General features: G+C 44.2%; 1 long non-coding RNA gene across 1 annotated transcript in view; it reads left to right on the top strand.

The window, feature by feature from the left end:
* LOC131820485 (uncharacterized) overlaps nucleotides 1-15,452 on the top strand; it is a 114,425-nt gene extending 98,973 nt beyond the window's left edge. The window contains exons 3-4 of the long non-coding RNA XR_009349660.1: nucleotides 10,983-11,184; nucleotides 14,801-15,452. This is a non-coding gene — a long non-coding RNA (uncharacterized LOC131820485). The remainder of the gene's footprint in view (nucleotides 1-10,982; nucleotides 11,185-14,800) is intronic.
* Nucleotides 15,453-15,796: the final 344 nt, after the last annotated feature.

The following is a 15,796-nucleotide window of genomic DNA, read 5'->3' on the forward strand; positions in this document are numbered from 1 at the left end:
GTAGGAAAAGCAAGGCAGGGCAGAGCATACAGTGCAGGCTGGGGTGGCCTGAATTTCTAGTGGGCTTCGGCCAGGGATGGTGTCTAGTTGCCTGGTACCTGGCACTGGCGTGCGTTAGAGCAGAGGACGATTGGCTTGTGTGAGGGACTTAGAGAAGGGGTAGCTGGTTTGTTGTGACAGATGTGGTCCGGGTGAGCCCTTGGTCAGCTCTAAGGGCTAGTCCTGGGGAGGGGGCAGGCTCTCTCTGGCCAGCAAACTTTTTAAGACAAGAAAGCATGATAAAACAGGGGCGCCTAGGTGGCTCCATTGGTTAAGCATCTGACCCTTGATTTCAGCTCAGGTCATGATCTCAGAGTCCTGGGATTGAGCCTCGAGCTGGGCTCTGCACTCAGAGAAGAGTCTGCTTGTCTCTCTCTCTCTGCCTTGTACTCCCCTCTTCCCATGTACGTCTGTGCACCCTTTCTCTTTCTCTCAAAAATAAATAAATAAATAAATAAGTAAAACTTTTTAAAAAAGAAAATATCATAAAATACAGGCAATGAAAAACATGATTAATATAGTTACATAGAGACATTTTGGAAGCGTGTACCTGGATTGACTCCTAAAGTCAAGATTTTGGAGGCCAAAGCAGGTAAAACCAGTAGTTCCTCATAAAGAATTGTCTTTGTTGTATTAATCACAGTCTGCTGAGGAAAACAGAAGCCGAAGGTCTTGGAAAGTCACAGAGTAAAAGAGAGAGATTAAAGTAATTCAGAGATCGTCTAAGACTGGAGGACAACAGGGTGATGATGGGGTTTCCAGACCCTAAGGTGAGTCATTGGGCGGATCGCAGCCTCAGAAGCTGGAATAATGTAAGAAACACTATCAGAGGATGGCAGGGAATAAGTGGAGAGATTGAGACAGAAGCGACCGAGGGAGAAAGAGACAGAGGAGCAAAGACGTTTCACCTCCTCTCAGATCTTGATTTTCCTGCCAGTTTGACAAAATCTACCAGGAAGCCAGCTGCCAGAGGAAGCTGGGAGAAGTAGTTTGCAGACTTCCAGCCCCATCGTCGCAGAGGACAGTTGTGGGACAGATAACAGGCCAAAACCCGCCACACTTAACAGAACTCGATGTTGTCTGGGACAGTTTTGTAGTGAGCTTCACAATACCTAGTTTCTATTATGTGGTTATTGTTCTAGTCTCAATGAATCTTGCAAATAATCACCTTGACCCATACTTTCCTCTAAATTATCAGTAGTTTGACTAATCAGTGTGATTGTTTATTGCTGCGGTGCTCTAAAGGGGAACATGTATAAACAAGCTTTCTCAGACTATTCAAATGAAAGAAAAACTTATGTGTACAAAGAAGTTCTTAGCAGGAAAACATCATAGGAAAAGAGAAACACTCGCAATCTAAATGTTTAAGAACAGGTGATGAGTTAAGAGAATTTTAGTATATTATTTTGATTATTATGTAGCTATTACTATTAAGGATGGGCTTTATGCAATGAAGTCCATTCTTCTAACCAATATATATGGAACACTTAGTATGTGCCAGGCCCCATAATTAATGATAGGCATAAAAAGACAATAGGACATAGTCCCCTGCTCTTATGGCATCCATAATCCCATGGAGGAGACAACCTTATAAATATGAAAAAGAGTTTACAAATTACATAAGAAATTAGAATGGCAAATTTTTATGTATACAAATTTTCTATAATGAACATGTCTTATATGTGTAATAAAAGTAGTACATTCTTATAGTTTTTTTTACAACTGTGTAAAAAATAAATACAGTTATTGGGAGAAGACACAAAATTGAGAAGAGTTGTGTTAGAGTAATCTTACTGTGAGGGTTAATTGTCTGTGTTCCCTTGACTAGAGTACCCAGTAATTTAGTCCAGCACTGTTCTAGGCATTGCTTTGGAGGTATTTTTAAGATGTGGTTCACTTCTACAGTTGATTTTTATAAAGGAGCACATGGTTGATAAGATGGGTGGGCCACACCCAATCAGTTGAAGGCCTTAAGATCAAAAGCTGAGCATTCCCTGAGAATTTTTGCCTCAAGACAGCAGCAGTTAACTCATGTCTGAGTTTCCAGTCTTCTGGCCTGCCTTGCAGATTTCAGACTTTCCAGTCTCCATGATTATGTGAGCCAATTCCTTCAAATATACCTCTTTGTTTCATATAAGTATATATTTATAAGTATACACACACACACACACACACACACACACACACTCATCTCATGTTGATTCTGTTTCTCTGGAGAACTCTGACTGATACACTACTAAGCTTTTCAATTTCAAACAGTCCTTAGGTTAATATTGGTTTGATCATATAAATTTAAGATAAATTTAATCATTAGTATTTTCTGTCCTTACTATAACTAGACTCCTCTTCGATGACCTTTTCTCAACCCTCCAAAAATGTCTTCCTACGTTTAGCCAATGGGGACCACAGGCCGCAGCTGGTCTGTAGAGGCACAATCTAATGAAGATGAAGGCCAGAGGTATTAGCTTGCAAGTTTTCTTTTTCCCCTCTAAACTAGCTACTGAGCAATGCCAGGGGGTTTCAGTCCCAAGGCCAGAGCAGCTCATCAAGGGACAGTTGGCCATCAAGGACAGCCTCTTAGGTGACAGGGAGCACAGAAGTCCCAGGAGCACTGGTTAATGTGCCAACTTTGGAGCTCCTCGATCTCTACTCTGTCTATAAGAGGACTGGAGAATGACCTCTGTTCAATTCTCCAGCTCCAAGCATGGTCTGTCTTTCTCGAACTGTTTGTAGGGGACAGGCTCAACTACTTTCTGGCCGTGTGACTATACCCAAGTTGACATAACCCCTCCATGACTCAGCTTCCTCATCTGTAAATGGCTGTTCAATCAAAGCTGTGGGACTGTGGTGAAGATATCAAATATAATATGTACGTTTCCTAGCAACTGCAGTGGTCCCACCTGTGGCAGTGGCTGTTATCATAATAAGTTGGAGGGTGAGGGCAGACTTTGGAAAAAGACTTCTGACACATGTCAGCCACCTCAGAAATAAGGATCTGGGTCCACCCCCACCTCCCAGATCTAACTGAAACTAAAGAAACCATGCTTGTAAGGCCTAGTGAACCTTCAAAAGAAACATGGATTTTTCTGTCATTTAAAATCACTACCATGTTAGCAGACAATAATGGATCACTCAACCCTACAAATAAGTAGAGAAAATTAATCATCACCCAGAAATTTAGTTTTTAGGGGTGCCCCGGTGGCTCAGTTGGTTAAGCCTCTGTCTTTGGCTCAGGTAATGATCCCCAGCGAACTGGGATCAAGTTCCTGGGTTGGTAGATAGGGCTCCCTGCTCAGCAGGCAGTCTGCTTCTCCTCTCCCTCTGCCCTCCCTCCCCTGCCATGCCTCCCCCCCCCCCTCAAATAAATAAAATCTTTAAGGAAATTGTGTTTTTGCAAATTTCCCCTTTTCCCAGAAGGTATGTGGGCAGTAAGTCACCCCTCCCCCCTTCCTTCCATCCCTTGGCACATTGTTTTTAATTATCTTAGGCAGGTGGGCAGGTGCCTGTTCGCACTGCCGAAACCAGATCCTCCTCGGCCAAGGACGCAAATCTAGTCAGCTCCGTGTATCTGCATGTGGATTATCCACTTAATGAAGCATCTGCCAGGAAAGTTTTAATCCCAGCCTGGCTTTCTCCTCTTCCCTCTCCCTCCTCCCCTCTCCCTCAGCCCTCACCCAGCTGATGTGTGCTTAGGAAATGCAAACTAATTTTAAAATTCGCTGGAGCAAAACATGATTAGAATGGTTAAGTCTGCTGCCAAAAATAAAATCAGCTAATGCATTCCATATATTTAGATTTCCAAAATTAAGTTGAAATGATGCTTAGTTCATCTGAAGTTTGGGTTTATGCACATCACCCCGTATCTCTGCTAGGTGACCCTACATTTTCTGGCAGCGATGTTGGTTCTCTTGGAAATGGCATCACCTTTTCCATATCCCACCGCAATGTTTTTGACTCTCCGATGCTGCTGAACCTGAGGGGGCCAGCCTGGTTCAAGATGGTGGAGAAGAGACTCCTTGGAGCCGGGGAGGACAAGAGAGAGACACTGCAGGTTCTTCTGAACCAAGGCCGTCCCATTCTCTGGCCCCCTCTTCCCTGGAGAGAGAGAGACAGACAGAGAAAGAGAGATGCCAAAAGTCACGAGTTGGGCTGGGGAACCTGCATTGCAAGAGATACCATTAAGACTCTGAAAGACATGCTGCTGCCTTCAAGGAGCTCACGGTCTCTTGTGGGGAGACAAAATCCACACAGCAGCATAGCATACATTACACAATCAAATGAATTGCTAAAATTTTGTGGCATAGACTCTAAGGAGAAACTCAAGGTACAGATCATCATTGAGGTCGGAGTCATTTTCATGATGGAGGACATGTCTGAGTCACGAGTAGTCTAGGTCAGGGGGCAAGGGAGGGCGTTTGTGGTCAAAGAATCAATCTGAACCTGTTGGAGAATGCAAAAGACAGCCTGACTGGACCAGAAGCACCAGGGGAGGGACTTGTGGGAAATACAGGTGTTTCAGGACCCTTAGGTACAAGGAATAGAAAACAATCTGGTCTAATTTAAGGGAAAAAAGTAATTTATTATTATTTTTAAAGGGTACAAGGGAGCCTCCTGGGACATGAGATAGAGTCCAGCTTACCACACTTTGAACTTGGAAATATTAAAATCTTATGACTTTTTACTCTTGTGGACTTCTCCTCCCAATTCCCAACTTACTTTTCCATGTGTCTGCTTACATTTTTTTCTCCTTAAGAAAGAGGTCCATGCTGAGCTTCAGTCAGTGGAGCCTTACTCTTAATAGTATTCCGTCCCATACTAATTGAGTGGTGAATTAATGACCATTTATGTGTTCTAAGAGAAAACAAAATATTTAAATATGTGTTTTAAAAAAAAGAAAGAAAGAGACTCATTTGGATAACATGTTTCTTTTCTTTGTATTTTCTTTGTCCTTCTGTTGACTAACTTTGGTACTTTCCCTCTTTTAATATATTAGAAAAATGGTCCCAGCGTCTTATCCTGTAGTGAAGGCAAGTCTTCCTTTTCATGAAATTGAAATTCAGCTGTTGTTTGAATAATAGAAAGCTCACGGCTTTGTAAGGCATCCCATTTCATTGTTAAGTTGTTGGGGAGTTCATTCTGAAATTAGAATGATTTAATTGCACAAGTCCCCACTTGTTTATACTCAGTTCAACAGAGAACTTTGAGTCTGTCGTTCTTTTGTTCAAACTCCCCACATGGTGCTCTACCACCTTGTAAATAAAAAAGAAAAGAAAAGAAAAGGAGTATTTATTTTAAGGATACAAGGGAGTCTCCTGGGACTCAAGGACCCAAGGGGTGCGTGGAAAATCCTATCAGGATCCCAGAGGCTCTTCCTGAGTGCCCGTCTGCAAATGTGTCTGCTCCGGCATCTGGGTTTTCGGTTCTTAGGGCAGATGATAGCTGCCTCCATCAAGGGGACTCTCCTTCCCCTTTCAGCCCTCTGGCTGTTATTCTACCCCAATTCCAGACCCCTGGAAGAGAGAGAACCCAACTGGTCTGGGCCTGGTCCCATCAGTTATGCTGGGGGGTAGGGCGAGTCACCTAGTGCCCATGAAAACATGGCTGCCCTGCCCCTCCAGGGGTGAGAGGCGGGGAGGGCAGTCCTAGAGGCGAACGGAAAAGCACTGATTCGCTGGGTAAGATTAGCAAAGACAGGCCTCTAGCCATGTGGTTCTTTTAGAGTCTTTGAGGAAAACCAGGTGAAAATATTTCAGTTGGCTGGGAGTCTTGGGGGTTACCTTGCTTCCAGCAAATACTGAAAAATCCAGATTTTTTTAAAGCAGAGAAATGGGAGTTGTGATCGCTCACTTCATAAAAAGGATTATTCACTTCTGGGGAGAGGTACAGGGATTCCTTTCAGCTCCAGATGATACTTTCCTATTATACTAGAATTATGCTCATCTTATCTACAGTGAATCTGCTTCCCTTGATTTTGGGACGTTCCCTCGGTGGGATCCAAGGTCTCTGCCCCGCACCCTCCCTTGTGGAGGGAACTGGGACAGGGTGATGCTCCCTGCTTTTGGTTGCCGGCTGCCCATTGGCTAGAATGTGAGCTTCCTGAGGGCAGGAGAGGCTCTCAGTTCACCTCTGCATGCATCTGGAGTCTGACACTGTGCTTGTCCTGTAGCCTTGCCGATAAATGCTTATGGAACTGAATGCACAAAGCCTGTTTCCAGATAAAAGCAATTCGTAGCCAAGGAGTAGTTTAAGGAGACAATAGCTTTGGTGTAAGTAAGGGAAAATAATATTGTGTCCCTTCCTAAGAAACATTCCATATGGCTCTGCTTCTTCCTGTCCCGCCAGCGATGTCTTCTAGGGGCTGGGTGACAGCCCCCCCCCCCCCCCCCCGTCCCTCCTGTTTAGTCTCAGGATACACTCTGATGATTTGACCCGCCTCAAATAATGCCCCATGACCTTCGCGTTCTATTCCCTTCCAACGGAGAGAGGCAGGAAACTGGCTAAGGTCCCAGAGAGAAAAACCTCGTTCCTTTCACGGGGGCCCGGTGGAGGCTGGGTAGCCAGGAGCAGCCCGCTCCACCTGCCAGTCCCCAGGCACGGCCCAGCAGACCAGCCTGAGGGGAAAGGGTGTCCAGAGCGCGGCCCACCCTGGCGAACTCCTTGCCTCGGCTGAGGAGAAGGCGACAAATGAGACAAAATGAAAAATATAATGATGCATATTATATTAATCATCCTCCCTTTTTCTGACACAATAAATCTTCTCTTTAAACTCGTGGTGGCGATTGCATCATCTCCCTCTCTCCTCGAAACAGCACAGATTAAGATAAAGTGATAGTGCTGTGTCAAAGAGAGCTTTACTGCCACACTTGGGATACAAAGAGAGAGGTTAATTTATCATCGCTGGGGAGAACTGACAGAAGAGAGATATACTACCGAAAGGGGATTTAGCACAGGGCCAAGAAACTTCACACTATTTTTACCATCTGTCACATGCTCTAATAAAGCAGGGCAAAATATGAAGAAAGGAAAAATGAACTATCAAACACTGATGTAATGCAGCCCATAAATCTAATTTAATTACTTTGCATGGAGACAGGTCCTCGAGTCTGTGTGAATATACTGGATTTTCTTGGCAACTTAACAACTAAGTGTTTTAATAACATCACACTATAATTTATTCTGCTTGAAACACAAAACCCCTTTTGTGAGAGTTTCATTTTTGAGAACTGTTAATTTTTTCGGCTAATGTCAAAACTGGCATAAATTCACATGTGAACTTGAAGCCTGACTGTGAAAAAGGCTTAGGTTACTGCATGCCTTTTTATTGTTTGGCACTTTTTCCCCCTTCTGCATGCATTAGAAATAATTGGGCTTTGTTGATGACTTAGGTGAGGAGAGTTGTCTTGCAATTAGACTTTAATATAATGACAAAGGGTAGATGAGGGGGAAATCTTTGTAAAATAGAAAGAGGTAAGAAAATGCAATGAGGGGGAAAAAAAAACCCCTCAGTTTCCAACAGCAAAGCAAAACTCGAAGTGTAGTATTTCTGGAACCAGGCTGTTCCCAGGACCATGAGAATCTCACTCTGGAGGATGGAGAGGATCTCAGGGCAAAAAGGACGCTGGGAATGCAGGTCTGCCCTAGAGGGAGCCACCGGGCGCAGAAAATAAATCAAAAATAAAATTAATATTCATTGGGTGTCTTCCGGAATTTGGATGCAGTTACAGAAATTATTGTTAATAATGAAAGCCATATATCAAAGGTTATAAAATTCATCTGTGCTAGGACACTATTTTTTTAGGCTTTGTTCTGAACCATTAAAGATGACATATTGCATTTGTGTGCCTCTGTGTATAATAAGATACATTTAAGTCTGATTCTAACCTAAACTGGCAATTTTGGCATTGAACTCAAGTTCTTAAATGGGGCCTGTGACACTACTGTCCAGAAGAGGTCCGCTGAACCCATCCATTCTCCCATGACCTCACTCAGTAGGGCAGGATGGATGGGTAATTAATTTGTTAGATCATCAGTGATTCATGTTGGGAAAATAAAACCCCAAGTCTCTTGACAAATTCAATTGAAATATAACGGGGGAATAAGAAGATTAAAAAAAAAAAACCACAAACAGAACCAAACCCTATTCCCTTCTGCCCGCCCCCTTTCCGGTTCCCAAACCCCAAGCCCTCGTGCTAAAAGGAAACCTCAATGTACAGATATACGGTCTGCTGAAGTTCACTTATTTATTCCTTCAGCAACACTCACTAAATTCTTACTCTGTGGAAATCTCTGTAGGACACACTTTTGGGCATACGCGGTCTGGTCGCAGAGACGCACTGGGCAGAAAAATGACTGCAGTTTAGTACATTTTGAGAAAATTTAACCTGATGGGCAATCTCGGTGGAGTTCACGCAGAGGGCAGGTATGGCACTGGTCATGGTAGGGACTCTGGGTAAAACAGAAGTGATTCATCTGGAAAACCCTAACAAGTATTAGGCCCATCAGGAAACTGACCACAATATTCGTACTATTGAGTACTTATTGAACGCTACTGGTGATTTGATATCTGTTAACTATCTAGACGGAGTCAGGGCCTTGAAGCCAGGAAACTGAGGGGCCAAGTTTTTCAGAGAAGTGCTTTCAAATAAATTTCCCCTCGTGCTTTTTCCTGACATTCGCATTCCCCCATTTAGACTTGGAAAACGCTCAATTCTTGTGGTTTCTTGTTCTGTTGAATTTGTGTGGGAGAAAAATGTACAACCTTGAACTCTGAATGAAGCCCAGTGTGAAAAGTAGTGGTTTTCAGCTGTGCTATTTCAAACGCTCTCATTGGTATTTTAAAAGACTTCCCACATATTCAGTTTCTGACCTGGGGCCTGGAAGAGTGAACATTAAAAATTAAAAAAAAGAAAAAAAAAATCAAGCCGCCAGTATTTACTTACGAAATGACTTGGTTATAGCCCGGCAATCCAGCTGCCTTAAAATTAGTGTACAAATTGAAACTTTGAAGGGTTTCTTTTTTGGCATTTTGATTTCCTCATCTGAAAAATGGGGATATTAATACCTACCGCCTGGGGTTGTCGGGAGGATTAAACGCGCCCACATATGTAATGCATCGAGCACACTAAAATGATGGCCGCAATTATTATTTTATTATTATCATTTTGATTTCGCTACTCTTCCTTCTCTTCCTCTTCACGTTTCTAACTACTCCCCTTCCCAACCCCTTCCCCCACCACCTCATAAAGTACTTTTTTCCCCCAGACTTGCAGGAATCTACTTCCTTCAGCCTCCCCCTTCTGGTCCAGCTGCAGACTGCAGCCCTATCACTTTTTTTTTTTTTAAGTTACCTTTGAAATATATATATGCTTATGTTTATATATACAAATAAAATTGGCTGTTTTCTGGAAGCAAACCTTACTAAGAAAGCAGTGGGCAAAAACAAAAAAACCCCACTGAGCTCCGTGTGGGTTCTGTGGCGAAAGAAAACATTGCGAGGGAGTCTGTGTTCTCAGAAGCCTAGGAAAGAGTCTTTCCAATCAAGTGGGTTGGAGAGAGGGGGAGTAATCCAGGAGTTAAGAAGCCTGCAAAATTTATGGTATTGTCTCCTTTAATCGGTAACTGTTAGCCCAAGTGCCCCACACAAGGTGAACTTGACCTTTCCTATAAAACAGTTGTACTTGAACTCTCCATGGCGCTCCGGGTCTCTTCATATTCTTCTTTTAAGAGGTACCTTGCTTTAACCTTGCTGGTCAAGATGACAGATCATTTACATTAACAGATTATGCGGGAACGCTCCAGGTCTAAGCTGGAAGTGCATTAGCACCCGGTGCCTTGGGTCGCTAAGGGCAAGGGCCTGAGGAGAAGCCCAAACAGCTGACACCCCCATTTGGAAGGAGTGAGGTTTCACGGAAACATCTTATAACCACACCGGTCCCTGTTGTGGCACCCAGGAGATGCTGAGCCACACTGAATTTTAAACAGTTATCTCCCTCTTCTTCCCAGTTGCTTGCTAATGTATGCTTTGTTCCTTCGTTTATTCACTCAGGCATCAAACATGGGCTACATCATCACTGTATGCCGAGCATTATGGTAGGTGCTGAGGAGGATTAGAAGGAACAGATTGATCCTCCCCTCAAGATACTTTGAACAGAGGGGAGGAGGCAGACACAAACTCCCGTAACCAAAATGTCGTATGAAAATCGCTCCATCATCAAAATATGAGCCACAGTTCTTCCCGAGACCGGGGGACCCCAGAGAGAGGGAAGGGGGAAGATTCCCAAGGGTGTTATTGAGCTGGGGATAGAATGACGAGTAGTATTTGTCTCAGGTGTAGACGTGCGAAGAATGATGTTTCCGGTGGAGGGCACAGCGCAAGCAAATTTCAGGAGAGTGACTAGTGTATGGGAAAGTCTAACTGCTCTCAATCGCCTAGTGGCCACAATAGCAGTCTGGGATTTGCTGATAGGTAAGGTCACAGGTACGCAGGACATGAGTGGAAGAGCCAGTAAATCTCTCACTGCCCTGTTGTCTAGATTTTGTTCTTCAGATCCCAGGGTCCAATGTGCGGAGAGAATGGAAAGTTCGGTTAGGTCCTGCCTATCGGCATAAGCACTAACTCTAGGTCTTGTGAATGTCATCTGACCTCCTGAAGGAGACTCTGAGGGTTGGTGGTCAAGCTTGGCAGTGTGCCTTTGGACAAGGAAGAGTCTGTTTTGATGTACGTGGGGAGGGGCTGAAAGTCCCCATTCATGGCCAGTGCGTTCCTACAAAGCAGAGCAAATCACTTTGTGGAAACATCCTCTAGGTACCCACAGGGAAATGTCACAATTACAACTGACATTTATTGAACACTCTACCTGAGCCCAACAGTATTCTAAGTGCTTTACTGTATTTTCACAACAAATCCAGAGAGTGGATCTGTAATCATTTCATTATTTTGCCAGGGAGAAGTCTGTGGCACAGATAGGAGGGGTGATTTGCCCAAGGTCACACAACTAAAAAGCGGCTGAACATCTTTGTCTTCTTAACCAACTTCCTATATCCACTGAAGAGCGTGAGACCTCCATGACACATTTCCATAGTTGGGTGCTTCATTCCTGTACATCATCTTATGATATCATCAGCAATGACAACTCTATGAGACAGGTATGACTTTCATGTTACAGATGGGGATACTGAGGCTCAGAAAAATTAATCAACTTATTGTCCAACAGCCAATAACTGATGAAGGTTCGCATTTAATGTTCCTGGCTTGAATGTTCCTGCCTCAAAGCTGATGTCCTTTTCACTCTACCATGCTGAATTCCCAAGAAAGAATGTCAGCAGACCCTGTTCCTTTTCTGGCCACTCAAGGAGGTGAGCACTGACAATGCATTTCACTGAACAACTGGTTCCCTTGGGAACCCCCAGGAAGCCCCTCTCCACTCCGGGCTTGGCATGCAAGGCTGATCTTTACTGCTAAGATGTTATATCCTAGACCCCCTTCCCTCTCTGGCTTCTTTCCCAACAGGGTGAAGGCAAACTCCATGCAGTTACTGTGGACGGGAAATGAGTCATACATAGGCATGCTTCACAGGGGCTGTGTGTTTGGTTCCAGACCACCGCAATACCGCAAATATCGCAATAAAGCAAGTCAAAAGAATTTTTTGGTTTCCTGCTGTATATAAAAGTTACAGTCATACTACAATATAGTAGCAATAACGTTACGTATAAGCAAAGTCATTATGTCTCAGTACATTGTCTAAACAAACAACGTGCGTACCTTAATTAAAAAAAATATTGCTCAAAAATACTAGCCATCATCTGAACTTTTAGCAAGTCATAATCACTGATCCCGAATCACCATAACAAATATAGTAATAATGAAAAAGTTCGCAACATTGCGAGAATTACCAAAGATGCAGAGTGAGCAAATGCTGTTGGAAAAATGGTGCCCATAGACTTGCTTGTGGCAGGGCTGCCACAAATCTCCCATTGTGAAATATTTGATATCTGTAAAGCACAATAAAACAAGTAGGCCTGTATCCAAGGGTCCCTTGTTTTAAAAGAATTCAAGAGCTAAAGTGAACTAGCCTTGTTCACCTTAGAGAAAGAAGTAGGCAACTCTGGCAGTACGTTTAGAGGAAGGGTCAGCAAACATTTTCTGTAAATGGCCAGGCAGCAAATATTTTGGGCTTTGCAGGACATACAGTCTCTGTCACGAGTATTCAGTTTTGTATGAATGCAAAAGCAGCCACAGACAGTACCTACATGAATCAGCATGGCTGTGTTCCAATAAACCCTTAATTGACGATGCTGGGATGTGAATTTCACATCATTTTCTCATGTCGCAAAATATTCTTCTCTTGACTTTTCCAACCATAAAAAATGTAAAAACTATTTTTAGTTCATAGGTTGCACAACTCACATTGGGCTCAGTTGACCTGTGGGTGATAGTTTGCTTGGTTTGGTTTATAAAATTTTATTATGTACTTGTTAGGAAATCTAGTGTGTAAATCCAAACACAAGATATATCTCTTATTAACCATTTAAATACTCACCTATTTCTTTTTAATAATGCTTTATTCAGTTGAGCTCTGAAAACACTTGCAACCTGGAGCACACACAAAGATGAAAGTCATACTCTGTTGAAGATGACTTGACCCTTTCCACGAAGACAGACTGAAGACACGTTTTCTTTTTTCTTTTTTTAATGTTTCAAGCTTTTATTTAAATTCTAGTTCATGAAAATATAGCGTAATATTAGTTTCAAAGATTGATTTTCTTTTTCTTTCTTTTTTTTTTTTAAAGATTTTATTTATTTATTTGACAGACAGAGATCACAAGTAGGCAGAGAGGCAGGCAGAGAGAGAGGAGGAAGCAGGCTCCCTGCTGAGCAGAGAGCCTGATTCGGGGCTCGATCTCAGGACCCTGGGATCATGACCGAGCCGAAGGCAGAGGCTTCAACCCACTGAGCCACCCAGGCACCCCTCAAAGATTGATTTTCAATGATTGAGAATGCTACAAGTGCTTGTTCTATGGACACATTCTGTCTGGTGTGTTCATAACTCTAGATAAGGTGTTATTTGGACAATCTTTAGATTGACTTACAATAGCTGCCTTTATATCAAACACTTTGTTTTCTCATTAGGGACCTCATTCTCATTTTCAAGGTTTTTCTTCCACCTTTCTGCATCAAGACTGGAAAGATGTCATTTCTGAATGTCATTAAGTAGCTCTCAGGGAGAAGCAGCAGCTCCTTGGGCCCCATCAAACAAGGAGCCCCAATAGCAAAGGATCCAGATCTCGACATGACTCAAAGAAAAAGCAAAACTTGGAATTTGGGTGTGCGTGTGGGACAACAGTCCCTCTGAAATGCTCTTCCAGTGTCACTTTCTTCTTCTATTCTCTGGCTTGGCCTGATGGTTGGCTTGTGCTCTAGATTTCAGTGTGAACTGGAGTCTGGTTTCCATAGCAGTGGGTTTGCTGGCTCAGCATTGACCCCCGAACCGCCAGCCCCTCTCGTCCCTCTTTGTTGGTGGGACAGTGGGGGTCGCAGAAGGAAATTCAAACTCGCATCCTTATGAAAGGCATAGATTAGGTTTCCTACAGAGGTAACAGAATGCCCAGGAGAGCAGGCCCCGGGGGCATCAATACCACCTGTGGCCGGTGAGTTACAGGTCTCACCTTTTTCCTTATTAAATTTAAAGAGCAGAGAAGTTGAGCCTCCTTGGTCGTGCTCCTGGTAAAGACTTGTACCTGTCCTGCTGATATGTGTGCCCTGGGCCCAAAGTATTAAGGGAAAAGCCTTGGAGCCCAGATGCACCCCTCTAAGTCCTGCTGCTGGAGGATGGGGCTGGTTTGCTGGGACATGGAGAGCAGCGCTTTGCTGCTGGGCAGTCAGCCCGGGAAACTTACCTGCATGACTGGTCCCCAAAGGGAAGACCTGTAACTCACCGGCCACAGGTGGTATTGATGCCCCCGGGGCCTGCTCTCCTGGGCATTCTGTTACCTCTGTAGGAAACCTAATCTATGCCTTTCATAAGGATGCGAGTTTGAATTTCCTTCTGCGACCCCCACTGTCCCACCAACCAAGGGAGCACTGGCTGGGGGATTTACCCCTGGTCAGAATTTGATTTTGTAACTTCAGAGTTTCTTTCTTCTGGGGCCACACTGCTGTCTTTGCCCCGAATTGGACAGTGCTGGGGGACAGGGAGGGGAGGTCTGGTGCCACAGGACCAGTGATGAAAGATTCAGGCTCTTGGTATAAACTCAAGGGTGCAGCTGACATGGTGTGGGAAAGATGACCTCCTATTTCATCGCCTCCCCTTGGGTCTTGCACTGTATTCAGGAGCCATGCACATCAGTGGGGGTGAGAATATATGAAGGCCCTAGATCCTGGCTACATGTAGGTCAGGGGCAGATGGTCCCTACCCCAGATCCCCCTTTGTGTGAATGCCCAGGGCCTGTATGCTGCCCATGTCTCTCACCACTGTAGGACTCCTCCCAGGAGGTAGGATCTTTCAGGCTGATCCCATTTGTAAGAAAGGGAACTCCGCTTTTGGGGTATGTTTTCAGAGATACCAGAAAGCTCTTGCATTAGTTAGTCAATGACACAAAAACATTGTGTAACACCTACCCAAAACTCAGGGGCTCAAAGGAACAATCATTTATTCTCAAGACTCTGCAGGTCAGCTGGAGTTCACTGGGGCTGGGTGGATCTGAGCTGGGCTTTGGTGGACCTGCTTGGCTCTGCTCCAAGTGTCTCTACTCTTCTTCACAGGACCCGCAGACTGGCCTGGACATGCTCCTCTCATGGCAACGAAAGCACAAGTGGAAATCCTGGAGGTTTAATGGGACAAGTGAATTACATGGCCAAGCCCGAAGGCAAAAGGCTGGGAAAAAGGACCTGCAAAGTTACTGGGCAAAGACTGCTGAGACAGTAAAAGGATGCAGAATCGGGGCCAAAAACACAATCTACCATATTCTCTCCCTTCCCCAAATCTCCCCCCACAGACCTTTGACATGGCTTACAATCCCGCTCTTAAGACTATGTCTTTGCATTCAGATAGTGTCTGCATAAGGTCCTTGGGAAGGGGAGGACATTATGCCCAGCTCCTTAACTCTCCAGCAGCATTGGCGGTTCGCAGACAAAAGGGGTTCCTAGAGGATGGGGCCCAGGACCGAGGCATCTTGCAGTGGAAGGTGGACCACAACAATCGGGGTGAGCTGGTGTCACCGGCCCTTCATCCCTACCTGCCCTTATTTTGCCTATGTTGGGAGACAGCTACAGAAATTCTTCATCTGCCCCAGGAAACGTTCCATTATTTGAGCGGCTAGAAAATTCTTAGGTTGGAAACATGCAGAACACAGCAGTAAACTCTGTAGGAAACACATCCTCGGCTTCTCAGTGATGTCAGAATGTTTGTCTCTTTTTGTTTCTGTTTGGGCACATGGGACACGTGAGGGTGGGTGGGCGGCGAGTGGGAGTGTTGAGGTCTGTGTTTGTATGCGTGTGCGTTGTGTTCATGTTTTTGCCAATATGCCTGTCTCAGTCACGCTCAAAAATCTGTCTTCTTCGGCTGGGAACAGGAAGAGGTTTTCGTTATTAGACAATATTATCACCAAATAGTTATTTTTTAATTTTTTTAAACATGAGTTAAGAGGATAGGACTCCTTCCAAATCCACTTAATAAAAGGAGTGTGTGTGTGTATGTGTGTGTGTGCGCGCACGCGCGTGCTGGGTGTTGGGGGTAGGGTGTAACTAAAGAGAGGTCTT

Source organism: Mustela lutreola, chromosome 18 (assembly GCF_030435805.1).
Source record: "Mustela lutreola isolate mMusLut2 chromosome 18, mMusLut2.pri, whole genome shotgun sequence".
In the NCBI taxonomy this organism is placed as follows: domain Eukaryota; kingdom Metazoa; phylum Chordata; class Mammalia; order Carnivora; family Mustelidae; genus Mustela; species Mustela lutreola.